Consider the following 27043-nt stretch of genomic DNA (forward strand, 5'->3'; position numbering starts at 1 on the left):
GGATAGTATTAGATCCAAAGAGGAGACATATAAAATTGCCAGATAAAGCAGCAAGCCTGAGGATTGGGAACAGTTTAGAATTCAGCAAAGGAGGACAAAGAGATTGATTAAAAGGGGAAAAATAGAGTATGAGAGTAAACTAGCAGAGAACATAAAAACTGACTGTAAAAGCTTCTATAAATATGTCGAGAAAAAGATTAGTGAAGACAAATGTTAGGTCCCTTACAGTCAGAAATGGGGGAAATTATAATGGGGAGCAAAGAAATGGCAGAACAATTAAACACATACTTTGGTTCTGTCTTCACAAAGGAGGACACAAATAACCTGCCAGAAATGTTAGGGAACCAAGGGTCTAGTGAGAGGGAGGAACTGAAGGAAACCAGTATTAGTAAAAAAAATAGTGCTAGGGAAATTAATGGGGCTAAAGGCTGACAAATCCCTAGGGCCTGATAATCTACATCCCAGAGTACTAAAGGAAGTGGCCTTGGAAATAGTGGATGCATTGGTGTTCATCTTCCAAAATTCTATAGACTCTGGAACAGTTCCTGCAGATTGGAGGGTGGAAAATGTAACCCCACTATTTAAAAAAGGAGGGAGAGAAAAAACAGGGAATTACAGACCAGTTAGCCTAACATCAGTGGTGGGGAAAATGCTAGAGTCTATTATAAAAGATGTGATAACAGAACACTTGGAGGGCATTAACGGGATTGGACAAAGTCAGCATGAGTTTATGAAAGGAGAAATCATGCTTAACAAATCTACTGGAGTTTTTTGAGGATATAACTAGTAGAATAGATAGGGGAGAACCAGTGGATGTGGTGTACTTGGATTTTCAGAAGGCTTTTGATAAGGTCCCACACAAGAGGTTAGTGTGAAAAATTAAAGTACATGGGATTGGGGGGAATATACTGGCATGGATTGAGAATTGGTTGACAGACAGGAAACAGAGAGTAGGAATAAATGGGTCTTTTTCTGGGTGGCAGGCAGTGACTAGTGGGGTACCGCAGGGATCAGTGCTTGGGCCCCAGCTATTCACAATATGTATCAATGATTTGGATGAGGGAACTAAATGTAACTTTTCCAAGTTTGCAGATGATACAAAGCTGGGGTGGAATATGAGCTGTGAGGAGGATGCAAAGAGGCTCCAATGTGATTTAGACAAGTTGGGTGAGTGGCAGATGCAGTATAACGTGGATAAATGTGAGGTTATCCACTTTGGTTGTAAAAACAGAAAGACAGATTATTATCTGTTTGGTGATAGATTGGGAAAAGGGGAGGTGCAACAAGACTTGGGTGTCCTTGTACACCAGTTGCTGAAGGCCAGCAAGCAGTTAGGAAGGCGAATGGTATGTTGGCGTTCATTGCAAGAGGATTTGAGTGCAGGAACATGGATGTCTTACTGCAGTTGTACAGGGCCTTGGTGAGACCACATCTGGAGTATTGTGTGCAGTTTTGGTCTCCTTATCTGAGGAAGGATGTCCTTGCCATGGAGGGAGTGCAACGCAGGTTTACCAGACTGATTCCTGGGATGGCAGGACTGATGTATGAGGAGAGATTGGGTCGACTAGGCCTATATTCACTAGAGTTTAGAAGAATGAGAGGTGATCTCATCGAAACATATAAAATTCTAACAGGACTGGACAAACTAGATGCAGGGAGGATGTTCCCGATTGCTGGGGAGTCCAGAACCAGGGGTCACAGTCTCAGGATACGGGGTATGCCATTTAGAACCGAGATGAGGAGAAATTTCTTCACTCAGAGGGTGGTGAACCTGTGGAATTCTCTACCACAGAAGGCAGTGGAGGCCAAGTCATTAGATGTATTCAAGAAGGAGATAGATATCTTTCTTAATGCTGTTGGGATCAAGGGATATGGGAAAAAGCACAAACAGGGTACTGAGTTAGACGATCAGCCATGATCATGTTGAATGGCGGAGCAGGCCCCTATTTTCTATGTTTCTATGTTTCCACTATTGTTATGGCATTTGAATTGAGAGCAGTGAGAAAATAAAGAAAATGAAAGTAGTAGATAAAGAAATTAAAAGTAGAGAAGCCAAGAAATGTAAGGGTTCAGATACACATCTTTAAAGTTGATAAAGCTGTAAAAAAATGCATTTGGAACCTAGGTTTTGTAAATAGGGGCATAGAGTACTTAAACAAAGAGGTAATGCTAAACCTATATGTAACTGGTTAGGCCCCAGTTAGAATATCGGGGGTGAAATTGGTCTTCGACGGCAGCACGGAATGGATGATAGCAAATCGACAGCCTGTTTTACACTGCACCCGTTTTTTGTTCCATTGACTGTATTGAAACGACATATTAGGGGGAAATTGGGCTTCAGTTCTACCTGCTAGTGAGCTTTTTACAACAAACCAAGACAATTTACATTTCTATAGCACTCCATGTGTACAGAAAAACATTCCAGCATGTTACAAGGAGCAGGAAAGACAGTGGAATGCTGAGCAGAAGAGAAAACAAAAGGAGGTGAAGACATTGTTAAAGGGAAGAGTTTTAAGGAGGTTTTAGAAAGCAGTGAGAGAGGTGGTGAGGTAGAGGGATCTAAAGAGAGAGTTCCAGATGGTAGGAGCATAGTGGTTGAAAGATTGCCACTGTGCACAAGTGAAGGGAGCAGGGAGCAAAGGAGGGTGCATGTGGGGATGCGTGGCTGGAGGAGATGACACCATTGCACCGAGATCATGGACTTCAAAGAATGCTGAAAATAACAAGAGCAAAGCTGTCTGCTATTGGACTCACTGCCTTCAGTGCTTTCTGGTGTGCTAGGTCTCCAGAAAGTTGTCATGAGAATGTTTGAAATTTCTCTTCATAAATAGGAGAAATTTTAAATTTCTTTTTAAATGTTGAAATTTGTAACCTGTAATAAATTGGCCTTCAAATTTACAAGTTGCTGTTGAAACTGAACCAATTACTATTTTAAATGTTTGTTAGTACAATAGAATATGTAGCCGCTTGATAAAGGAATGCCCTTATAGATGACCGTTTGCAAGGTCTTGCTCCCAGCACAGAACCTCGCCCCTTACTAAAGCCCCCCTGCTTGGCTATACTTTCCACCACCTGTCTCACCCAAACCGTCGCAGTGACAGTGTACCCCTTCTTACCAAATCACACTTTGGTTGTTCCCATGCTGCTCTGGTACCTTCTCCTCCTTCGTGCATCTCACCTTGTTCCACCCCTCTTGCCTCTCCTCTAAAATCTGCATTGTCTACTGTTCCCTCCAAGCCCCAACCTGAGTTATTGAGAAATTCTGCTTCCTTTCCTCCCTCAGCTCCTGCACTGAGTGATTCCTCACCTTAGTGATTTCAATCTCCATCTCCACTTCTTGCCCTCTAAATTCACTGCCCCGTGCCTTCCCCAAATCTTTCCCTTCCTAGAAATTCTCCTACCCGTATTCACAGCCACTCATTTGATCTTGGAGCTCCCGTAGCTTCTCTACTGTCATGGTCTCAATCACAGACAAGGCCATCTCTGATCACTCCCTTGTAGCTCTCACCACCCATTTTTTTTTATTCGTTCATGGGATGTGGGCATCGCTGGCGAGGCCAGCATTTATTGCCCATCCCTAATTTCCCTTGAGAAGGTGGTGGTGAGCCGCCGCCTTGAACCGCTGCAGTCCGTGTGGTGAAGGTTCTCCCACAGTGCTGTTAGGAAGGGAGTTCCAAGATTTTGACCCAGCGACGATGAAGGAACGGCAATATATTTCCAAGTCAGGATGGTGTGTGACTTGGAGGGGAACGTGCAGGTGGTGTTGTTCCCATGTACCTGCTGCTCTTGTCCTTCTAGGCGGTAGAGGTCACGGGTTTGGGAGGTGCTGTCGAAGAAGCCTTGGCGAGTTGCTGCAGTGCATCCTGTGGATGGTACACACTGCAGCCACAGTGCGCCGGTGGTGAAGGGAGTGAATGTTTAGGGTGGTGGATGGGGTGCCAATCAAGCGGACTGCTTTGTCCTGGATGGTGTCGAGCTTCTTGAGTGCTGTTGGAGCTGCACTCATCCAGGCAAGTGGAGAATATTCTATCACACTCCTGACTTGTGCCTTGTAGATGGTGGAAAGGCTTTAGGGAGTCAGGAGGTGAGTCACTCGCCGCAGAATATCCAGCCTCTGACCTGCTCTTGTAGCCACAGTATTTATATGGCTGGTCCAGTTAAGTTTCTGGTCAATGGTGACCCCCAGGATGTTGATGGTGGGGGATTCGGCGATGGTAATGCCGTTGAATGTCAAGGGGAGGTGGTTAGACTCTCTCTTGTTGGAGATGGTCATTGCCTGGCACTTGTCTGGCGCGAATGTTACTTGCCACTTATGAGCCTAAGCCTGGATGTTGTCCAGGCCTTGCTGCATGCGGGCTTAGACTGCTTCATTATCTGAGGGGTTGTGAATGGAACTGAACACTGTGCAATCATCAGCGAACATCCCCATTTCTGCCCTTATGATGGAGGGAAGGTCCATAGCCCCTTAACCCTTTCCAGCCCCACTTCCTTCAACAACCACCCTGGAAAAAACCTCCCCCAAAGTCACTTACAATTGCACTTTTGAACTCCAAACTGCCCAGCCTTTCGCCCTGCATTTGACACAAAGGGGGTTAAATTTGATAACCCCCAAATCCAGGCGCTGGAGTCGCGGTGCACGATTAACCCTCGCCCGGTGGTTGAGAAGCAGGCAGCATGTGAAATTCGTGCTGCCTGGTCATTTATCTGATTCCTCTGTGCAGCCAGTGCTACCTGCGTTGCTGAGTGGCTGCACGCACCAGCAGGGGGCCCGATATGGGGCATGGCCAGCACTACCTAAAGGCGGCCTGCACCTCTTAAAGGGGAGGTGCACTGTCAATGCAATCAGTGGAGGAAGACTAGTGGAATGGCTGGATCTGCAAGAGACCGTGCACCGAGGTTCTCCGATGATGCACTGGAGGTCTTGGTGGAGGAGGTGGACGCACAGAGGGCCATCCTGCACACGCAGGGTGGCAGGAGAACATCCAGACAACAGCTGCGGAGGCAGTGGGAGGGACTGGCCCTGGAGGTGAATCCCAGGAGCATTGCACCACGCACGTGGTGGCAGTGCAGGAAAAAGTTCAATGATTTGACATGAGTGGTCAAGGTGAGTGAATTCAAGTGTCAAGTGGCACATCCTACCAACTGCACCACTGCTCCATGCACGACACCCCCCCATCACCCACCCACCATCAAACGCTTCCCATACGTATGCAAAGCTGCACTTCGGATACTGCCTCTCACCCTCACACAGTACCACTCTTGCAATCCACCCACCCACAACTCACAGGTCACACACACTGGCAGTTATGCTACCATGACAGGCACTTCACCCAAACATCTTGCAGGACACTCACTGACACACTTCCCTCTGTTTTGCAGGGGAAGGTGGTGCATAACAGCCGGCAGCAGGGACGAACGGACGGAAACTACGCTGAGGATCATTGGGCGGGCCGTTGCTGCGGCCGTGGCCGCTGGTGGCGCTGGAGGTCCCAACGAGGGGGGTCTCTGCATATCTAATCCTCCTTCTCGTTTCCCACATTTTCCTCATCCCACAAACTTTTCTGACTCACCTGCTGCAGATGGTGTCAGTACGCATGTCTTACTTGCTCCTCTCCCTGCTCCACAATTCAACCCGTCTCTCTTTGTCATTGCAGATAACCAAGAATTGGAGCCGGTACCGTCCGAGGTGGAGGAGGATGAAGACACTGAAGCCACAACGTCATTCAATCTGACACTCGCATCCACCAGCTCAGAGACTGACACTGTGCGTACTTTAGAGGCTTGTTTAGGAAGGAGGGATCTGCACGTGATGAGTCACTGGGCACAAGTGCGCAGGAGCCGGAGCGGGGGGAACGGATACCACAGGTGCCAGCTCGCCGGAGGGCGAGGTCACTCACTAGTTCTGCTGCTGAGGAGTCAGATGATGACTTCGATGGGCCAGGCTACAGGAGACAGCTGATGGGTGTACACACTCAAACGCTTGGTGTACTGGAAAGCCTGTGTACAATGTTAAAGGAGCATGGAGGAGTCCAGCTCCAACTTGGAACAGGGCTTTGCGCAGAGCTTGGAGCCCATCCTTTCCAACATGGAATGGGTGGTCACCTCCATCAGCACGCCTGAGGAACCCACCATGGTGCAGCGTCTGATGACCAATGTCACAGCTTCCATTGCAGCACAAATTGCTTCCATTACAGCACAGATGCCATCAAAAGTCTGTATGCTTCATTTAGAGCTCAGCCTGCTGTTCTGGAAGCTCAGCCTGCCGCTTTGGAGGCCCAGACTGCTGCGTTCCAGGCCCAAACTGCTGCTTTCGTGGCTCTGGGTACCTCTGTGGAACGGGGCTTCCAGGGTGTCACAGCACTCCAGCAATCCGTCCCCCAGCAGATCACCAGGATTGCTGAGGCACTGTTCCGTGCACGTGGCCATTGCGCCATGGCAGTCAAACCTGCTGTCGTCTCTCAGGATGACAGGATGACAGCATTCCTGCTCCCACCCCTGCCACTCTTGCTATTGCCTGTGAGCCAGCCAGGCCAGACTGCTGGGTCCTTCTGAAGCTGGGCCCTCCTGACCCAGAGCTGCTCGAGGTCGTCCTCCATGATCATCTGTTCAATTGAAGGTCAGCAGCCTTCCACCACCCATGCTCCAGCCACTGGGGATGTACCTCGTAGGAGCACGAACGACTGGAACTGAGGGACTGCACAAGGGTGAATGGTGTAATGTTGCATACAGGATTTCATGTGTAACTTTATAAATTTCTATTTGAAATCGTAATTGGTGGTGGTTTTCATTCATGCAATGAGCTGATGGAGGAAGCAATGTGTAATCATGAGGACGACGATTTGATGGTCATATGGGAGAGAACAGGTGGGGAGTGTAGGACTGTTAGTGACGTGGGAGGTGTCATTGAGGTTACTGATATCGCTCATTAATAAGGTGACCAGGTGGAGCCCTGGCAGACAGGGACTGCGCACCTTGTTGCCTCCTTGCCTCTTCCTCCACTTCCTCCTCCACCTCCTTCTCCGCCTCTTCCTCCTCTTCTTCTGCCTCTGGCTCAGGATAGGTGGTGGCAAGGGCTGTCCTTTCATAAGGGCGAGGCAGCATGCAGCATACAAAGACAAATCTTGACATCCACTCACCCAGTGTACTGCAGGGCTCCTCTAGAACTGTCCAAGCAGTGGAAGCGTGCTTTAGGACAGCTATGGTGTACTCAATGATGTTTCGTGTGGCCAAGTGGCTCTCATTGTAGGTCTGCTCTGTACGTGTGCAGACCGAGTCATGAGTCACTTCATGAGGGGATAGCCCTTGTCGCCCAAGAGCCAGCTTTTGGCTTGCCGTGCCGGTTGAAAGATAGGTGGGAGGTTGGATTGCCGCAGAATGAAGGCATCATGACTGCTGCCATGGAAGCGGGCGTTGACCTGCATGATGCACTACGTGTAGTCACACACCAGCTGCACGTTGAGGGAGTGGAAGCCCTTTCTGTTCATGAAGATGGCCGAGTTGAGATGTGGAGCATGCATGGCAATATGTGTGCAGTCAGTGGCCCCCTGCACCATGGGAAAGCCTGCCATTCAAGCAGACCCTCGTGCTCGCTCGTTCTGCTTCTCTCTGTCGAGTGGGAACGTTATGAATCTGTTGCGCAGCTCGTACAGAACCTCAGTGACCTCCCTTATGCAGCAGTGCACTGCACACTGTGAGATGTTGCACATATCACCAGCAGCGGCCTGAAAGGATCCAGAGGCGTAAAAGTTCAGCTTCACGGTTAGCTGTCCTTGCCCTGCTGTGAGGCTGCAGTTGTGTCTGCAGCAGTTGACATATCTCTGTCGTGACCTCTTTTGTGAATTGCTGCCATTGGATGCACTGATCTTCATTCAGGTCGAGGTAAGAGAATTGGTCCCTGAAGGCCCTCATTGGATATGGGCCCCTGCTTAGTGCCCTGCGCCCCCTCCTCCTCCTCCAACTCCTTGCAGTTTGATCTGCTCTGTGTGGCCTCTCTGCATGCTCCCAGTTGTATTCAATGCCCAGCGAGAGCCCTAGAAGGCCACCCATGGTTGCTAGAAATCTTGTTCAGCTCACTGTTGTAAATGCCACTAACAGTAATGCAGGACCTGCCAGACCACTCTCTATATATTATTGCAACTTTCTCCAAGTATAGGAAGCTGCAACAAACACATCCAATTGTACCAGCAACCAGGAGCAATAATCCAGCAACTAACCTGCAACACCTGCTTGATCCCTTTAAATCGCACTGGTGGGGTGTCCCCCAGGCCGTTTACGACCTGTTCAGCTGTGCGAGGTTAAAACAGTGCGTTGGCTGGAGCGTTGAGTTCCAAAGTCGTATCCATCCCCTTAAATTAGCATTGCACACTGATCTAAAGCATAGTCTCCTTTACATGCTGCCAGCGTTCGTTATCTGTGCATACGCAAACATCTTTACCAAGATGGCATCTAGCGCACGTCATGCTAGAAGCATGCTCGTGCATTCCGGACACATTTTGGGTCCTTAGGAGGCCGCGTGGCACCTACACAACAGGCTCTACGTGGCCCAATTTATAGCCCGATACCTCTGCAGCCATTGATCAAGTTCAACCACTCCCTCACCTCCACCTTTGATGCCTTGTTCCCAGATAAACCTTTATTCTCTCCCATCCTAGTTATTTCCTTTGCCGTAGTCCCCATATTCGCTCCCTCAAGCCTAAGGGGCACTGTTAGCGGATTTCTCCCATTACTGTCGCAACTATGGATTGTTAATCCATCAACAATAACCTCTGCTTGATTCCAGCCTGAGTGGTTACAAAACAGCAAGTTTAATAGATTGACTTGCAACAGAGTTGCACTACAACTGTTTTCATCATTACATTCAACAGTATTATAGTTGTAATACAACTGTCTACAGATTACATTAATGACAAGCAATCAATACAACCCGATCTGACCGTTCTTCAGGTAGATCTGACCTGACCTCCGTGGACTGCCTGTGGCAATGGACTTCCGAGCATCCCCTCTTGAGAACTCTAACTTTTGGGAGGGAGCGTGCCCTGTCTTTATACTATTCGCTGGTCATATCTCCTGTTTCTACTTTTTGGACCCTCAGAAACCAACAAGGATTGTTTAATGTCTTAGTGTTTACGTAGCCTTTTACGATTATCAGATCTTAGTATGTTTATACTAGGTTAGGACAATCTGTCTCTTGAATCTTACTGTTTTTCACTATTCTAATGCCTCAGCACTCTTTCAATGACCTCTTGGTAAGTTATTTTCCTCACAGAGATGCAGACCTTTGCCCTCCTATTTTCCATGCTTGTTTTAAACCATATTCCTACAGGCATAGATGAGCATATCTAGCGCACAACTAGTTCAGCCATTCATCACTAGATCTGGCTGGACAATATCAAACACTCCTCTGTCAAAACCATCCACTACTCCAAGTTTATCCAGAAGAGCAAAGATAAGCCTCAGCTTATTTTCTCTGCAACCAACCGTCTTCTTAAATCCCTCTCCACTGCCCTTTCCACCCTCAACTCCAACAAGCGTGACTTCTACGGTTGAGAGCACTCATTCATCCTCTGATGCTTCACCTTCTTCCCCTTTGACCATCAGGTTAAACCTTTCCCCTGTCCTAGCCCTATACCTGTGCCTTTCTCCAGTTTCTGTCTGATCTCTCCTTATGCCCTCTCCAAGCTCATCTTTACCATGAGAAACACCTCCTACTCCCTTAATCCTAGTCCTACTAAACAGCTGTCCTCCCAATTTTCTTTCCTGGCTCCCATATTAGCTGACATCACCCGCCTCCACCCTTAACTCAGTTCATCTGCCACTAAAACCCTCACCCAAACCATTGCCCCCTCCCCATCTTCCATCCTCCAAAAACTTCAACTCATTGAAAGTTCTGCTGCCTGTATCCTATTTCACCCAAAGTCCTGCTCACCCATCATTCCTGTCCTCACTGGATCCAGGATCCAGGTTCCCCAGTGTTTCAAATTTAAAATTCTCATCCTTGTGTTTAAATACCTTCATGGCCTCACCCCTCCCTATCTGTTTAATCTCCAACCCAACAATCCCCCCCGCCTCCACCGCCCTCCCCTGGTATCCCTGGATTTTTTTTTATTCGTTCATGGGATGTGGGCGTTGCTGGCAAGGCCAGCATTTATTGCTCATTCTTAATTGTCCTTGAGAAGGTGGCGGTGAGCCGCCTTCTTGAACCGCTGCAGTCCACGTGGTGAAGGTTCTCCCACAGTGCTGTTAGGTAGGGAGTTCCAGGATTTTGACCCAGCGACGATGAAGGAATGGTGATATATTTCCAAGTCGGGATGCTGTGTGACTTGGAGAGGAACGTGCAGGTGGTAGTGTTCCCATGTACCTGCTGCCCTTGTCCTTCTAGGCGGTAGAGGTCGCAGGTTTGGGAGGTGCTGTCGAAGAAGCCTTGGCGAGTTGCTGCAGTGCATCCTGTGGATGGTACACACTGCAGCCACAGTGCGCCGGTGGTGAAGGGAGTGAATGTTTAGGGTGGTGGATGGGGTGCCAATTAAGCGGGCTGCTTTGTCCTGGATGTGTCGAGCTTCTTGAGTGTTGTTGGAGCTGCACTCATCCAGGCAAGTGGAGAGTATTCCATCACACTCCTGACTTGTGCCTTGTAGATGGTGGAAAGGCTCTGGGGAGTCAGGAGGTGAGTCACTCGTGACTCCCCGGCCTCTCGTGGAATCTCCTCACTTTGCTCCGTCGTTGGAACCTTGCCTTCGGTCACCCAAAATGTTCTCTATAAAGCCCTTCTCCTCTCCACCTCCCTCTCCTTATTAAGATCAACCATCAGGAATTTCCTGGGGGGGTTCTCCCAATTGGCTGCCGTAACTTCGATGGAAGATTGGCAGAAATCCCGTTTACATGTCTAGCCAGGATTTCCTCCCAACTTCTACCTGAAAATACGGCGGTTGATCAGAAGAACCCCTGAGGAAATTCCCTGCGCCCCTTTTTGACCAAGGTTTTGAGCACCCTTCGTAAAACCTCTTTTTGGGTCACGTCCATTTTTTTTATTGGTTACGCCTCTATGAATTGGGGCATTTTTCTATTTTGTGATCTTTTAGGGTGATTAAAAACATTTAATCAATAATTAAATTGTAGGTAACTTTAAAAAGAAACTTGTCCCGATTTTAGTCTTGTATTTGAATTGCTCTCTAAAGTCTTTAAATATTACCACACTTCCTCGTTCTCCACTTGGTGGAGCTGAAGGATTCTGAATTGAAGTCAGGAAAAAGAAGTGGCTGCATAGAATAATTCTTTTTATTGCACATAAACCAGGCCTGGAAACTTTCTCTCACCATTTTGCCAGGGGCGAGATGGTGTCCACCTCTGATGAGCTAAAATAAAAGGCTGCAGCTGTGCTGCATTACTGGTTAGGTTTGTAGCTGGCAGCACTGTAGTTATACTGTGGGCTGCTTGTGACTGCGAATCTGCATTCTCTTAGCCTTAATACGAATGTAGTATGAGCACAGCTTTGTTCACAGTCAGTAAATTTTATGAAAGAGAATTTCCAATTGGCAGGAACATTCCTGACGGTGGGAAAAAGGAGTGTGGGGCAGCAAGATCTTACCTTTATCTATCTTGCTGGTTCCACACTCAGAACTCCCCCTGCACAAATTTCTAGTCTGCCTTCAACACTGGTGTATAATACGAATGTGAAAGAAGTTGATTATGCATGTGTCATGCATATAAGTAAGGCACTTCATATGAAAGTTAGGATTACCTAGTCTTCAGGCAAAAGTCCTGCCCAGCAATAATTATACCATTTCGCAGTGGGGTGTTTAAAGTTAGCTGAATGGGGAATGGTGCTTTTAAAGGGACAGAGGTAGTTTTTGTGTGCACTATTCTTCATAAATTAAGGGGTTTATCCCAACTGCAATATTTAATGCTTGAAAGTCTTCACTACCCTCAACTGCTACACTATCACCTCCTTCCAGGATGGCAGAAGGTTCATCTGCATGTCAGTCAATTTGCTGCCCACAGATATATCAAACAAGCAACTGAAGCATTGTTTAGCAGGTCACTTACAGTTCATTTCCCTCTGAATAGCAACAACACCATGACACAGCATAAATTTAGCTTATTATTCTAACGTACATGCATCATCGATTAATGGATTTATTTACAATGAGCTAATATATTAAGCATTTTATTATGGGGAGTGTTCACTTACTTTTTCCCCTCCAGTTTTCTCCTAAAAGGTTTTAAGTTTCCTGTAGCTGCAGGTGGGAAACATATGGCCTGATGTCTCCACAGGTGCTCTTTCTGGCAGGGGTCTTTGGATAACAATCAGGAGTGGGAATCCTGGCTGATTTTCTCCTCCCTTGTCCTAAAGGGAAGATTTTAATGCTCCTATTCCCATCTTGATTGAGATCAGCTAGCTCTGCACACACTAAGAACTGAACCTGTAGTTTTCTGGTTTGTGTGGCTCATCACAAGCTGGTTTTACCAACTGACCCATTACGTAAATTGAAGATGCTGTATTTACAAGGGGAATCCTCTTTTGGATGGGGACAGGAGTAGTGTGTTCTAATAGGACAGTATGTTCTACTAGGACAGAACATCTCACTCAAATCGTGCTAATCCTCTTCTGCGGCATAAGATGTGAGTAAACAACTGTCAATGGAAAAGCTAGAAGACAATGAAAGGGCCAATGTTGATGGAAGGGGTCTGTCAGTGAATCCAACTAACCCAGAACAACCCTGGTTGTGAGAAACAAGGAGAAGGAAAAGGAAACCCGCTGAATTTATCAAGGAAGGAGGAAACTCCAGATTGTCAATGCAAGTTAGTTATAAGATTACTAATACAGAACACAGGAATTAATGTTCAGACTTGAAGCTGAGTATTAGAACACATCTGGAAGATACAAGCACAACTCACTACTCTGGAATTTAAATCAATGTACACATTGTTATGATTAACTTAGAAATGTTAATCATATTTTGTAATAGGCCTTGGCTAAGCTTGCGAGGACTGAGGCAATCAGTAATTATATGGAAAATGTTTATCCTGATAAAACAAAATTGACCCAAACCACTATTGTACAAGCAGATTTTGATATTCCATTCTGTCATTTATGTCGCTTTTGGCCACATACATAGTGTTTTCCATAGGTACCATGAACACTAACAAGAGAGGGAGGTATGAGGTTTGACTAATAGAAAGGTGAATTATGAAAGAACAATTTTTATTCAGGTGTTAAATTAGTAAGAAAATATATTTTTGCTCAAGGCCATTAGCCTTTTAATAGTGAAATCTTACTTAACACAAAAAGGGTCAGGAGCTTATGAGAAAGTAATTAGCTAGATGTTACTGATTGTCAGGTTGATGAAATGGATAAACACCAAAAGCAGACTCAGTCAAATTGAACGCTCAGCTCAGCTTGAAATTGTTGCATTTTTGACATTGATTCAAAAGCTCTAAGTGAAAGAAGGTGCTTCATTCTCTGTTGTATTAGGTTGTTAGCCTAACCTGAAACTGATTACATAAAGGATTGTGACATTCAGCCTTTTTTCAGTAGCTGTACTGAAGTGAACATTTTTCAAAAATAAAGTTAAAGGCGTACTCCATGATTAAATTTGTGACAAGTAATATTCATGCCGCATAAGTTCCAGGCAATGACCATCTCCAACGAGAAAAGGCCTAACCTGACCTGACCTTCAATGTCACCACCATCACTGAGGCCCCCAGCATTAACATCCTCAGGCTTACTACTGACCAGAAGCTTAACTGAACCAACACTGTGGCTACAAGAGCAGGATAGAGGCTGGGTACTCTGTGATGAGTGGCTCACTTTCTGACCCCTCAAAGCCTCTCTGCCATTTACAAGGCATACTTCAGCAGTGTGATAAAATGCTCCCTACTTAGTTGGATGAATGCAGCCACAAAACTTTAAAAGCTCGACACTATTCCAGACATAGTAGTCCACTTGACTGGGACCCTTGCCATTGAACTCAATATCCGGTGCACTGTTGCTGTGCTATGTACCAGCTACAAGATACACCGCAGCAATACACCAAGCTTATTTTGACAGCACCTCCCAGTCCCATAACCTCTACCACTAAGAAGGACAAGAGCAGCAATGTTATGGGAACTTTATCATCTTCAAATTCCCATTCAAATTACACAGCATCTTGATAATCTGCTGTTCTTTCATCACTGGGATAAATTTCCTGCAATTCCCCATCTAACACCATTATGAGAGCACCATCATCACAAGGACTGCAGCAGTTCAAGAAAAAGCCCACTACTCAGGCCAACCAGGCATGGGCAATAAATGCAGCCTTGGCAGCATCACTTGCAACCCAAAAATAATTTCTTTAAAAAGTGAAGTCAATTAATAACTAATTTGTTCTATAATAATCAAAAGCAAAATACTGCGGATGCTGGAAATCTGAAATAAAAACTGAAAATGCTGGAAATACTCAGCAAGTCCGGCAGCACCTGTGGAGAATAAAACAGAGTTAATGTTTCAGGTCGATGATCTTTCGTCAGAACTGGAAAAATTTAAGGATTTAACAGTTTTTAAGCAGCTACAGAGCCAGGCGAAGTGGGGGGGAGGGCAAGAATGATTAAATGACAAAAGGGATGATGGTGCAAGGCAGTGAGGGTGGTAATGGGACAAGTAAAGAAACAAAAGATGGGTCTAGAGAAGCTGTAGGTGGCAACAGCAGAACCATTACCAGCACCAGCTGTGCAAAAAAATGGGAGCAGTCGTTATGAGCTGAAGTTATTGAAATGAGTGTTGAATCCAGAAGGTTGTAAAATGCCTAATCAAAAGATGAGGTACTGTTCCTTGAGCTTCCGTTGAGCTTCATTGGAACAATGTAGGAGGCTGAGGATAAAGAGGTCAGGGTGGGATGGAGAATTAAAATGGCAAGTGGACTGAGCGGAGGTGTTCAGCAAAGCGATCACTCAATCTGCGTTTGGTCTCCCATCGTGAGCAGTGAATACAGTATACTAAATTGAAAGTATAAGTAAATCGCTATTTCACCTGGAAGGAGTGCTTGGGACCCTGGATAGTGGGAAGGGAGGAGGTGAAAGGGCAGGTGTTGCATCTCCTGCACTTGCACAGGAAGGTGACGTGGGAAGGAGAGCGGGTGTTGGGGGTGATGGAAGAGTGGACCAGGGTGTCACGGAGGGAGCAGTTCGTCGGAATGCTGAGAGGGGAGGTGAAGATGTGTTTGGTAGTGGCACCACGCTGGAGGTGGTGGAAATGCGGAGGATGATACGTTGAATGTGGAGGCTGGTGGGTTGGAAGGTGAGGACAAGGGGGACCCTATCGTGGTTTTGGGAGGGAGGGAAAGATGTGAGGACAGAAGTGCAGGAAATGGGATGGACACCGTCGAGGCCCTGTCAACTACAGTGGAGGGGAATCCTCGATTGAGGAAAAAGGAAGGCGTGTCGGAGGCACTGGTGTGGAAGGTGGCATCGTCAGAACAGATGTGACAGAGACGGAGAAACTGGGAGAATGGAATAGAGTCCTTACAGGAAGCAGGGTGGGAGCAAGTGTAATCAAGTTAGTTGCGGGAGTCACTGGGCTTATAGTAGATATTGGTTGACAGCCTATCCCATGAAATGGAGATGGAGAAGTCGGGGAAGGGAAGGGTGGAAATTGTAAGCAAAGTTGATTAAATTTTCCAGTTCAGGGCGAAAGCAGGAAATGGCACCGATATACTCATCAATGCATCGGGAAAAAAAGGCAGGCATAGCTAGGACCCATATGGGTCATGCATATAAGTAAGGCACTTCCCCTCCCCTTCCTCCCCACCCCCCCTTCCCCCCCCCCCACCCCCCCTACCCCCCCTCACCACTTTCCCGGGCTCTGTACTTGCTTAAAACCTGTTAAATCTTTAACTTCTTCCAGTTCTGACAAAAGGTCTTCGACTTGAAACGTTAACTCTGTTTCTTTCTCCACAGATACTGCCTGACTTGCTGAGTATTTCCAGCATTTTCTGCTTTTATTTTCTATGATAACGATGAGTTAACAGGTGGAGTGACTTTAAATTTGCCACAATATTCTCATTGTGGAAGTCAGGATATAACAAACACAATAATTCTTGCCAATGATTAGAATATTTTTCTTTTGGAAAATCTATTTCATTTAATGATTCTGATTTATATATAGGACAATGGCCACTTTTTAATGAATTGCAAAGGCAGGAGGCCAATCAACAGGTCAGATGACATCATCAACTGTGTATGTGATGCATTAATAGTTAAGAAATAAAAGCTGAACTCCATGACTGGATTAGCTCCTGAAATTAACTGCAGGCTCACTTCATTTGTTGAGGCATTTGAAGAAGTGATATAGGACACCATCCTTTTCCAATGTCCTAACATCTTAGGTACATTACATTTATGATGTAGCACATGTAGGGATGTTGGATCACATAGGAACAGGAGTAGACCATTGAATCCCTTGAGCCTGTTCCGCCATTCAATGAGATCATGACTGATCTGTGACCTAACTCCATAAACCCCCCTTAGCCCCATATCCCTTAATACCTTTGGTTAACAAAAGTCTATCCAGCTCAAGTTTAAAATTAACAATTGAGCTAGCATCAACTGCCATTTGCGGAAGAGAGTTCCAAAATTCTACCACCATTTGCATGTAGAAATGTTTCCTAACTTCACTCCTGAAAGTCCTGACTCTAAATTTTAGGCTGTGTCCCCTAGTCTTAGACTCCCCAACCAGCAGAAATAGTTTCTCTCTATCTACCCTATCAGTTCCCCTTAATATCTTGAAAACTTCAATCAAATCACCCCTTAATCTTCTAAATTCTAGGGAATACAACCCTAGTTTGTGTAACCTCTCCTCTTAATTTAACCATTGGAGTCCAGGTATCATTCTAGTAAATCTATGCTGCACTCCCTCCAAGGCCAATATATCCATCCTAAGATGCAGTGCCCAGAACTGAACACAGTTCTCCAGGTGTGGTCTAACCAGGGCTTTGTATAGCTGTAGCATAACTGCTACCCCCATGTATTCTAGTCCTCTAGATATAAAGGCCAGCATTCCATTAGCCTTTTTGCTTATTTTCTGTACCTGTCCATGACATTTTAATGATCGATGTACGTGGACTCCTAAGTCTCTTTGGACCTCCATTGTTTCAAGCTTTTCACCATTTAGAAAGTACTCTGATCTATCCTTTTTAGGTCCAAAGTGGATGACCTTACACTTGCCTACTTTGAAATCCACTTGCCACAGTTTTGCCCATTCACTTAATCTCTTAATATCTCTCTGTAATTTTATGCTTCCATCTACACTGCTTACAATGCTGCCTATCTTTGTGTCATCGGCAAACTTGGATATGTGGCTCTCTATCCTGTCATCTGAGTCGTTAATAAATACAGTAAATAGTTGAGGCCCCAACACAGATCCCTGTGGGACACCACTAGTCATATCCTGCCAATTTGAGTACCTGCCCTTTATCCCTACTCTCCATCTCCTGCCACTCAGCCAATTTCCAACCAGGTCAATAATTGGCCCTCAATTCCACGAGCTTCAACTTTAGCTAACAGTCTCTTATGAGGGACTTTATTGAATGCCTTCTGGAAGTCCATATAAACAATATCCATAGACATTCCCCTGTCCACTACTTTAGTCATCTCTTCAAAAAATTCAATCAGGTTGGTCAGGCATGACCTTCCCTTTACAAATCCATGCTGGATCTCTCTGATCAGCTGAAAATTCTTAAGGTATTCCGTCACTCCATCCTTAATTATAGACTCTATTAATTTCCGACAACCAATGTTAGGCTAACTGGTCGATAATTTCCTGGTTTCCCCCTCTTACCATTCTTAAATAGCGGAGTGATATGTGCAATTTTCAAATCTAAAGGAACGGTTCTTGAATCGAGAGAACTTTGGAAGATTATAGTTAGGGCATCTACAATGTGCTCACCTACTTCCTTTAAAATCCCGGGATGGAAACCATCTGATTCTGGGGAGTTGTCACTCTTTAGTGCCATTATTTTCTTCATTACTGTTAATTTGCTTACGTTAATTATGGTGAGACCCCGTTCCTGATTCAAAATTAGTTTCCTTGTGGTGTCTGGCATGCTATCCCCTTCCTCTACTGTAAATACTGACCCAAAGGAATTATTTAACATGTCTGTCATTTCCTTATTTTCATTTACAATATCACCATTATCAGTTTTTAAGAGGCCCAAATTGCTCTTGACCACCCTCTTTTTCCTAATATAATTGTAAAAAATGTTTGTGTTGATTTTCATATCCCTTGCAGGTTTCTTTTCATTCTCCCTTTTTGTAGCTCTTACTATCTGTTTTGTCACCCTTTACTGTTCTTTGTATCTCTCCCAGTCACCAGGATCTGTGCTATTTTTTGCATTTTTGTATGTTTTTTCTTTTAGTTTTATATTGTCCCTTACCTCTTTTGTCATCCATGACTGTTTTTTTGGCAAGTAGAGCTTTTTCCCCTTAGGGTTTTGCCCCTTGGTTCTGTATCACATTAAATTCCTTTTTGAACACCTTCCACTGATCTTCTGTGTTTTACCCATTAACAGATTTGCCCAGTTTACTGTGGACCATCTCTGTCTTATCCCATTGAAGTTGGACTTACCTAAATTTAGAATCTTAGTAGCTGATATGAGTCTCTCCCTTTCAATCACAACGTTGAACTCAATCATATTATGATCGCTATTAGATAAATGTTCACGCACCATTAGGCTGTTAACTAAAACTGGCTCATTACTCATTAATGGCATGACAGGGCCTTCAGCATTACCAGGTTTTACCGTGGATTCCAGAAAATTCCATTAGTTACATAATTGGTAATGAAATCAGACTTTTTAGATATAGCAGCTTTTATGGCTTGGATTATTAACACAAAATTGTGTACGTTAAATCTACAGATAAGTTTTGTTATTTTTTCCCTATGCACTTTCATTTTCTACACAGAGCTTTGCTGTTATCATGTATTTGAGAATCTGGACATTCAACAACAACTTGCCTTTAATGTAATATAACAAGCGGCTTCACAGGAGCATAATCGGACAAAAATTGACATTGAGCCAAAGAAGGAGATATTAGGATGGGTGACTAAAAGCTTGGTGAAAGAGATAGGTTCCAATGTGCATCTTAAAGGAGGAGCGTGGAGAGGTGGAGAAGTTTAGGGAGGGAATTCCAGATCTTAGGGCCTCAACTGAAGGCACGGCTGCCAATGGTGTGTCGAAGGAAGTGGGAGATGCTTAAGAGGCCAGAGTTGGAGGAACGTAGAGTTCTTGAATGGTTTTAGAGGTGGAGGTGGTTACATAGATAGGAAGGGCCGAGGTCATTGAGGGATTTGAACACGAGGATGAGAATTTCAAAATTGAGGTGTTGGTGGACCAGGAGCCAATGTAAGTCAGTGAGCACCAAGGTGATGGGTGAATGGGATATAGTGCGAATTAGGATATGAGCAGCAGAGTTTTGGACCAACTCAAGTTTATGGAGGGTGGAAGATGGGAGGCTAGCTAGGAGAGCATTGGAATAGTTGAGTTTGGAGTTAACAAAAGCATGGATGAGGAATTCAGCAGCGCATTGGCTTAGGCAGGGGCGGTGATGGGCAATGTTACTGTGCTGTTACGGCCAGGGCCTGAGTATTTCCTCTTTTGATGACAGGCGTGCATGGGGACGGCGATCTCGCCGAGCATGCGCAGTGTAGGTCACCAACTGCCCTCGTTGCCGTTCACTAAAAGCACGGATCAGAGGCCGATGGCCGAGCACCAAAAATGCAGTCGATGCAGGTAGCCATAAAGGGGAAGGAGAGCAGATCCCAGGGAAGGATGGGGCAAGAAGGGGGTTGGGGAGAAAGGGGGATGATGGTGGAAAGGGGGGAGGGGAAAAGGGGGGAAGGAAAGGGAACGCAAGTGACATCATCGGATGCAGAGTCACTATTCACTTTGTAATGTAAAAGGTGACCCCCCCCACCCCCACTTTCTATCCAATAAACCTGGAAACAATCCATGGCCCACACACAATGCCCCATCAGTCACCGCAGCTCTCTCCCACAGTGTCTAGTTTGACGGGAGTGATTAGTTACAGTGTGGGTACTTCTGGTTTTCAATCGACCCATGACGTCCTCTTGTACATGTGCTCGGCCACCTGACGACATCATTCTCAGCGCATGCTATAAAGGTACGGCTCTGCTAGTGACATCACTTCCAATGATGTCACCCTCACCTGTTCTCGTTGAATGAAATGCACCTCACAAAACCAATCTTGCTGCTCAAATTATGTAAAATAGTCAATGCTGTGGATTCGTCAAATTCAGCCTCACAGAGAAATGGCTACAGCCCCCGCATGATCTTGCTGTGCCCGTTCATGGGGCCACATATTTGAAGGGGGTCCATAAGTCAATTGCTGGGTTGGCCAGTGTTTTCAGAGTCAAAGTGACGCAGGAGGCTGCTCCATGTGGAGGCCTCACTCCTCCAGCGTTTTTACAGATCTTGCTGATAGTGTGTCATGCGTGATGCCAGGTTCACAATGACTGGCACAAATTGGTGCCATGTAGCCCTCCATAGAATAACGCCTGGCTTGCCAGTGGAAATAATCTTTCGCTATTTACCCACAGTAAAGTCCCCAGGTTTCATACACGCTCCTTTCTCAGCATGTTGTCATCGCAGCTCTCAACTCTGAGCACTTATCCCACCCGTTCCTCTTTCCCCACCCCCCCCCCATTCCCCAATTTCCGTCTTATCAGATCGCATTGAAGTCTATGCTGCTCTAGAATAAATAGACCCAGTTATTTATGCCTATCTGAGTAACTAAGGTTCTTTAAGCTACAAATTATTCTCGTAGCTCTCCTTTGAACCTTTTCCAGGATCACTATATCACCACCATGTGAAGGGAACAAAACTGGGTGCAGTACTCTAGATGCAGTCCACCAGCGACCTGTGTTAATACAGAAGAGGGTCCTTTGATTTGTACTAAATGGTTCTATTAATACAACCCAATATCATTAGCTTTAGCTGGAGCTTCTCTACATTGGTTATGAACCTTCAGTGAACAATAACACCTAGATCTTTTTCTCTCTCAACCTCTTTCAGTATTATTCCCTATAATTGATAGCATATTCTGTGTTGGTCCTACCAACATGCGTGATACTACATTTATGTGTTATTTGCCATTTTGGTGTTTAGCGGCAGGCAGCCTCCGTGGGAGCTTCACTGGGTTCGTAGGCCATTCAAAGGTTCACCTGCTGCTGCTCACGAGATGCCCTTCCATACCGTGCATTGCAGCAGGCCTAGTCCCCAGGCACGATGGTGATCGATGACTATGGGCCATGAGATTGAGGATGAGAGGGCATAGTCCACCACAGCGACAGTGAGTTCTTCGCAACTTGTTGTTTGAGATGAGGGATAGGTAGGGATGGGGTTATGGAAATGATTGATGGTGCAGTAAAGAAGCGGAGGGATATCGTTGCTCTCCAGGATTACCCTGGAGTAGTAGGCGGTCTTTGCAGAAGAGGGTGAGGTCTGAAAGCGTTTGATGTTGTCCATCCTGATATGGTGATGGGTGGTTCAGCATGTTGTGCACCGGATGCACCCAAGCCTGTGCCCCTTGGGCTTGCAGGAGTGAAGATGGGGGCCTCTGGGGAAGGAAGGAAAGGAATAAAGGAACCAAAATACGGCAGTCAAATTGCACACAGCAAGGTCCCACAAACAACAATGAAATGGTATTGGTGAAGTGGCAAGGTGGGACTTACAATGCAGCTACTTGCAATGTGGAGGCCTCACTCCCCCAGCAAACAGGGGAGTTTCGTTGGGGTTTTTACAGATCATGCTGATAACATTCAACAAGGTCCCACATAAGAGACTGTTAACAAAAATGAGAGCACATGGAATTGGAGACAACCTATTGGCTTGGATAGAGAATTGATTAGTATGTAGGAGACAGAGAATAGGGATAATGGGTATGTAATCAAATTGGCAGGATGTGACCAGTGGTGTCCCCCCGGGATCTATACTGGGGCCATAGCTTTTCACTATATTCACAAATGACTTGGATGAAGGAATAGAGAGCCGTATATCTAAGTTTGCTGCTGAAACTAAGTTAGATGGCACAGTAAATAGTATAGATGGGAGCAGAAAGTTACAAAGGGACATTGATAGATTAAATGAGTGGGCAAATCTGTGGCAGGTGGAGTTTAATGTGGAAAAGTGTGAGGTCATCTACTTTGGACCTAAGAAAGATAGATTAGGATATTTTCTAAATGGCCAGAAGCTAGGAATCGTGGATGAGTAGTGAGATTTAGGGGTCCAAGTACAGAAATCACTAAAGCTAGTACACAGATACAAAAAATGATTAAAAAGGTTAATGGAATGTTGGTCTTTAACTCAAGGGGGCTGGAATACAAAGAGGTGGAAGTTATGTTACAGCTGTACAGAGTTCTGGTTAGACCCCATCTGGCGTATTGTGTTCAGATCTGGTACCGCAACTCAGGAAGGATATATTGGAGGGGGTGCAGCACAGATTCACCAGAATGATACCGAGGCTAATAGGGTTAAATTATAAGGACAGGTTGCATAGATGAGGCTTGTATTCCCTTGAGTATAGAAGATTAAGGGGTGATCTAATTGAGGTGTTTAAGATGATTAAAGGATTTGATAGGGTAGATAGAGAGAAACTATTTCCTCCGGTGGGAGAGTCCAGAACAAAGGGGCATAAACTTAAAATTAGAATTAGGATGTTCAGGGGTGATGTCAGAAAGCACTTTTTCACACAAAGGATAGTGGAAATCTGGAACACTCTTTCTCAAAAAGCTGTTGAGGCTAGATCAATTGAAAATTTCAAGATTGAGATTGATAGAATTTTGTTGGGCAAGGGTATTGAGGGATATGGAACCAAGGCGGGTAAATGAAGTTAAAATACAGCTCAACCATGATTTCATTGAATGGTGGAACTGGCTCGAGGGGCTCAGTGGCCTCCTCCTGTTCTTATCTTCCTGTGGAAGCCCAGGTGATCAATGTGGCCACCAGTCAAACATTAGGAGGAGGGTATAACAGCTGTTGTCACTTCTGTAGTGGCAACAGTTACTGCCCGTGTGTTTGAATTGATCAATTCCCCCACCCCAGTTTATTTGATTCCGGTGGATGCACTGCCAGCAGAATGATCAGGGCCACAGAGGGAAATCACAGCAGAATTTGAGGTGGCCAGTTCTGGAGTTTGGGCCGAGGTGCCCTGCCCCACTTCACTTGCCAGACTACTACCCAGGAGTGGGTGGTTTTCATAAGGAAAGTCCTAGCCTTTATGTCAGAGGAAGTTGTGAACAGTCTGCTGCTCAGACCACACCTTGACTCCCTCGTGCAGTGCTGGTCACTGAGGCACAAGGGAGCTAATGATGTGCTGTGGCCAGTGCAGAGAAAAGTCACAAGGAGATACATTTGTGATACATTTGAATGTGGAATGGTATCAATAAATCATTCTTCACACAATGAGGGATCAATACTTGATTCAAGGTGAACCAAATGGCCTTGCTTTTCCATAGTTATCTTGTGATCTATTTTTCTTGAATGAAGAGAAGGCGCAGTGGAAGGAGGATTAGCAGCAATTCATAGATACACATAACCCAACTGGCAGAGCAGCTGTAGGAGTGAAGAGGAGGCACTGTGCAAATTGTGTTGCCTGCAATTCCCAACAGCTATCGCCTATATTCCAAAAGACACTGTGCATTATCTGCAGCTGTGGAGTAGACGGCAATGCTGCTGTCCGTTGGTCCCATATCTGTCTGCCACCTTTCCTGCAACTCCATGTTTGAACCTCTCCGATCAGGTTTCGGCCCTAATCAAAGTCAATAGTGACATCCTCTGTGACTGTGGCCTTGGTGCACTGTTCCTCCTCATCTTTATTTCAGTAGTTTTTAAACACAGTTAACCACACAATCTTTCTCCAACGTTTCTCCTCTGTTGTCCAGCCGAGTGGGAATATCCTTGCTTTGTTCCACTATTATCTATTCAGTCATATCCAGAGAATCTCCTCCAATGGCATCTCTTCCTGACCCTGCACTGTTACCTCTGGAGACCCCCATGGATCTATCCTTGGCCCCCTCCTATTTCTCATCTACATGCTGCCCCTTAACAACATCATCCGAAAACATGACGTCAGCTTCCACATGTATACTGATGACACCCAGCTCTACCTCACCACCATCACCTCTCTCGACCCCTCCACTGCCTCTGTGTTGTCAGGCTGCTTGTCCAACATCCAGTCTTGGATGACCTGAAAATTCCTTCAATGAAATATTGGGAAGACCAAAGGCATTGTTTTCGGTCCCCGCCACAAACTCCGTTCCCTTGCTACTGATTCCATTCCTCCCTGGCCACTGTCTCAGGCTAAAACAGACTGTTCGCAACCTCAGCATCCTAATTGATAATGAGATGAGCTTCTGACCCCACATCCTCTCCATCACAAAGACCACCTACTTCCACCTCCATAACATTGCCCATCTCAGCCTCTGCCTCAGCTCAGCTGCTGCTGAAAGCCTCATCCATGCCTTTGTTACCTCCAGACTCGGGTATTCCAATGCTTTCTTGGCCGGCCTCCCATCTTCCACCCTCAACATACTTGAGCTCATCCAAACCTCTGCTGCATGTAACCTAACTTGCAGTAAGTCCCATTCACTTATCACCCATGTGCCCGCTGACCTACATTGGCTCCCAGTCCACCAACACCTTGATTTTAAAATTCCTCATCTTCATATTGAAATCCCTCTATAGCCTCACCCCTTCCTATCTGAACTCAGTAGTGTTAGCGCTGTGTGTTCTCTGAACTTGGTAGTGTTAGCACTCTGTGTCCTCTGAACTCGGTTGTGTCAGCGCTGTGCGTTCTCTGAATTCGGTAGTGTTAGCATTGTGCCTTGTATGAACTCAGTAGCCTGCCTGACAACAACTGGATCAAATTACATATTGCAGAGAACTTGAATTACTGGATCAAATTACACGTTCCAGACAAAGGGTTGGGTGAGTATTGTCCTCCCACTTCCTGTTGGTGACAATAGCAGATTATGTTAGCACCACCACAGAGGTGGTAATAGATGTGACCAGGTTACGGAGGTGGAAGTAGCCGTTTTTTGTGATGGAGTAGATATAGGGTTGGAAGATCAGCTCAGGGTCAAATAAAATACCAATGTTGCAAACAGTCTAGTTCACCCTGGTATGGATCCCATATTCATTCCCTCAAGTCCAAGGGGTACAGACTTGTGTATATCTGGTGCACAACTGGCTTAGCCATCCATCAACAGATCTGGCTAGGTCGTATGAAGTGCTATCAGGCCTCACTCTCCTCTACATCTTTCAGATGAGATGTTAAACCAAGGTCACAACTACCATCTCAGGTGGACATAAAAGTTCTCATGGCACTATTGGAAGAAGTACCATGGAGTTTTCCCGCTGTCCTGGCCAACATTTATCCCTCCACCAATATCACTAAAAACAAATGATCAAATGACTTATTTCATTGCTGTTTGTGGCACCTTGCTGTGTGTAAATTGGCAAAGGAAAGTTGACAAAGGAAATAGAGGTTAAAACAAAACAGGAAAAGGAGGTTTATGACAAATGTCAAGTACAGAATACAGTAGAAAACCAAGCAGAGTACAGAGAATGAAGGGGGAAATTGAAAAAGGATATAAGGGCAAAGAGAGAATATGAGAAAAGATTAGCAGGTAAAATAAAAGGGAACCCTAAAATCTTTATAAACATATAAACATTAAAAGGATAGTTAAAGGAATGGTGGGACCGATTAGGGACAAAAAAGGAAATCTTCTTGGAGGCAGAGGGCATGACTGAGGTACTGAATGAGTACTTTGCATCTGTCTTCACAAAAGAAGGGGATGAAGTTAATGTCACAGTGGAGGAGGGGGGTGTAGAGACATTGGATAGGATAAAAATAGATAGAAAGGAGGTACTAAATAGGTTGGCATCATTCAAAGTTAACAAGTCACCTGGTCCAGATGGGATGCATCCTAGGTTGCTGAGGGAAGCTAGGGTGGAGAGAGCAGAAGCTCTGACCACAATCTTTCAATCTTCCTTGGATATGGGAGTGGTGCCAGAGGACTGGAGGATTGCAAATGTTACACCTCTAGTCAAAAAGGGCATCCCCATCCTCCCTTTGTCCCATCATTGACAGCCCTGCCTTCAGCTGCCTAGGCCCCATGATCTGGAATTCTCAACCTCCCCTTCCTCCTGGAGACCCTGCTTAAAACCCAGCTCTTTGACCAAGCTTTTGGTCACCCCTCCTAAAATCTCCTTCTTTGGTACAGCATCCATTTTTTGATTATGCCTCTGTGAAGTGCTTCGGGCCGTTTTCCCACATATAAATGCAAGTTAGTACTGATTGCCATGTGACTTTATATGTACAATAATTTATCAGATATGTGGAGTAAAGAAAGAGAGAGAGAGAAATCAGGGATATTCATCCCTGGCAGCTATTACTTAACCCTTAGTCATCAGTTTGAGATTGGCATTGGCAGACATCCGAGAGATGGATGCGTGTATGCTTTTTTGAAAGTTGGTTCAAAAAAGACTAGAAAATAGGAACACAAAACTAAATGAATAATCTTTCTATGATCGTCCACCCGAAACGAACCCATTTTTCTATAAACATCGCAACAGTTTTAAAAAAATTATCTTTCAAATAATAGGTATCGGGCATTTTCAAGTTTAGAGGAACAAGCTATTGCATGTTAAGAGTGCCATGTGCTCTTTAAAGGAGTACTATGAAGGCAATACCAAAAGATATTTGAAGATAAAAGTAACTGACCTTAGTTTTAACATACACAACTCTGTGCTAGCAACAGAGGCCGACAAGACTATTATGTCTAAAATATGTCGAGCTTCAGTAATACCATGTAGAACATTTCAAATAATAAATTCCATTGTCAACACAGGTTATGGCCCAGGACAGAGGAGTGTCCCCATTATCCAGTTTATGTTGAAGCCTTTATAAAGAAAATGAATGTGTGTATGCAGTCAAATAGTTGAGGGTTTTCAGATGTTTTGTCTCCATAGCAACAGCTCTTTGTTATGGT

This window comes from Heptranchias perlo, chromosome 6 (genome assembly GCF_035084215.1).
Source record: "Heptranchias perlo isolate sHepPer1 chromosome 6, sHepPer1.hap1, whole genome shotgun sequence".
Taxonomy (NCBI): Eukaryota; Metazoa; Chordata; class Chondrichthyes; order Hexanchiformes; family Hexanchidae; genus Heptranchias; species Heptranchias perlo.